Source organism: Cyclopterus lumpus, chromosome 16, assembly GCF_009769545.1.
Source record: "Cyclopterus lumpus isolate fCycLum1 chromosome 16, fCycLum1.pri, whole genome shotgun sequence".
Lineage (NCBI taxonomy): Eukaryota > Metazoa > Chordata > Actinopteri > Perciformes > Cyclopteridae > Cyclopterus > Cyclopterus lumpus.
Genome location: NC_046981.1, coordinates 3,454,090 through 3,456,918, shown reverse-complemented (window position 1 = coordinate 3,456,918; position 2,829 = coordinate 3,454,090).

Genomic DNA, 2,829 nt, shown 5'->3' with positions numbered 1-2,829 from the left:
TCACGTTTTAGATGTTTTTGAAGGCAGAACTTCAGTTTCCAGATGTTTTTATAGATGCATATCCCCGTCTGGTGGACCTGGAGGATGCACACAAAGCTCCACCGGGCCCCTCTAACGCACGGGGAGGAGGAGATACGCATCATTTAATAATGATTTCCCAATATTGACAACGGGAACGCAGCAATTCGCCGCAGAGCGTTGTTTCGGGGGACCGTGTGCCCACGACACTGTAGGCTAGTCTCAGCGTGAGAGGGGTTTTATTTTTTTTGGACCAGTTGGGCCACCGATGAGTCTCGAAGCACCCCCCCCCCAACCCATCTGGAGCCATCTTGGGAGATGAAGCGAAAAAAAAAAAACCTGGAGCCTGTCCATCTCTTGGCAGGGCCGGCCTCCTCTCTACACACACACACACACGCACACACGCACACGCACACAAGCCCGATCGTCTCTAATCCCACCGAAAGAATTAATTGCTTAATTGGATCAATTAGACGTCCCAATAGGTCTCGAAGGCGCGCGGTAGGTAGGTGCATCAAATAATGGATGAATAAAATCCGAGTCAATATTTGAAAAGGAGTTATTCGCGTCACACACGACATTGAAGACGAGATTTCGAACCGCGTGGTTTAATATTAATTCGCTCGCGTCACAATGTCGTTTTCCGAATCGCGCGTCACACGACGACATTATGCAGTGCTTGTTTCTTCCCCGACAGAAGAACTATTTTCATGACTTATGGCGTTTGCAGTATCTCAAAGATCGGCACTGCTGTTTTTTTTCTTCTTTTTTTCTCCCTCCGAGACAGTTTTAAATGGAGCTTTTTAAAGGCACATTCATCACAAAAAAAAAAAAAAAAAAACAGCGCGAGTGCACTGCAGATGCTGCCACTTTTTTCTTTCAAAAAAATAAAAAAATAAAATAAAAAGGGGGGGGGGGGGAGTTGGAAGTAGAATTATGGCTTTTCATCAGCCGATAAATTTCACTTGTGATTAATTGCAACGCTCACTTTTGGGATCACTTCTTACACAAAAGAGCATTTCTGCTTTGTAAAATTCATATAAAAGAAATGCAAATCGATGGTGTTCTTGGCACCAAACATATGCTGCCACAATGCCAACAAGCCTGCCCCTGACAACCCCAGCTGGGGGCTTGTAAGACTTGCTCTTGGCAAAAGACGTTTTTTTTGGGGGGGGGGGGGGGGGGGGGGTTCACCCGCTTTGCAAATGATCACCAATTAATACGAACAGCATCCAATTCTAATTTTGCACCTGGCGTAAGATTGTGAGTATCTTGTAAAAAGCTCTTCTGAGCTATTTGGGATCCAAATTACTGGATGTTTTTTTTTCTGCACAAAGAAAGAGAGAGAGAGAGATAAAATTAAAAAAAAATGGCAAAAGTCCATAACCCATAAAGACCGACATCAGTGGAAACCGTGGAAATGACCGTTTAGCGGCGCCTCAGATGTGGAGAGTTTATCTGAAGTGGGTTTTCAGAGGCCAGAGAACGATCCTGATGCACGAAATAACTAAATATGTAAAAAACCCTCGACATTTCTTCGTCTTCTCATGAAAATATCCTGTAAACGTTGTATTTTTTTCTTAATTTCATGGATCCACACAACTTCATCCGCCCGTCGTTTAGTTTCCACAGACTTTCGGGAGGGACGTGTTCATCACTTGGTAAACACAGCGGCATCCATCCATGTGATGAATTCCACATTATTCTCCCCTAAAAGAAAAAAATGAAACTACAACAACTATAAAGAAAGAGAAGAAGAAAGAAAAAAAAGAGGCGCTTCGCGTCACTAATTGCTCATCAGAGCTCCTCTCTTTCTGTCTGGTAAAAAAAAAAAAGAAGAAGAAGAAGTGATACTCGCCATACGACTTATGATGGATAGGAAGCTTTAACGAGCTCTTACAAGCAATTAAGTAATCAGGGAACCCCGCTGCTCGGCGCCGGAGCGAGCGAGAGCGCCAACAAACGGAGGCCCATCAGCGGCGTAATCAGCACAGGACACAGTCACCGCTGCTCACCGCGCCCTGAGCCGGGGCAGCGCCGGGCCGAGCAGCGGGCTCCCCGTGTTATTGTTTGTGTCTGCCGATAAGTGGCTGAACTTTGTGACTCCGAGACGTGCTCTCTCTCGGCATCCCATAATGCCTTTTTATCGGGAGTTAAAGATTCCACTCGGAAGTTTACGCGCACGGGAAAAAAAAAAGTGGCCAAAAAGTGCTAAATTGGGAAAAGACAAATGAGGAATTATCAAAAGAATAAAATAATCAATTGTTTTTCGTTAGTTTGACATTTTATTGCAAAATGCGATTTTAATAAAAATACAAATTCATATTTACTTATATTTGAGAGAATCCCCTCACGCTACATTTTAATTACTTTTTTTTTTTTTTTGTTAAATGACAAAACAGCCTTTGACATTTTCTAACATGGACACTTTAAATGTATCATTATTTTTATTGCGTCTATCTTGTCTGTGCATTGACTCTTAGCGATTAGCTTAGCATGAAGACTGGAACCCGAGGGAAACGGCTAGCCTGGCTCTCCCCTGAATTAAAAAATAAATAATAATTGTGTGAATTTTAAATTGTTCACAACTTAATTGCAACAACGTTTCTGTTTGTGCGTCTTAAACGTACAACGTGTCAATCAGCCGTGATGACCCCACGACCTCTTGTGCATCTATTCTTTTCTTCTTCTTCTTAACGTTCTATTTGAAGTGTTACCGGAGCAGTTTGGCAAACAGATTCACGGGAAAATGAAATGTAGCTGCAGGATCTGGCGTTGCCGCGCTCACCCGGGGGTAGGGGGGGGGTGGGG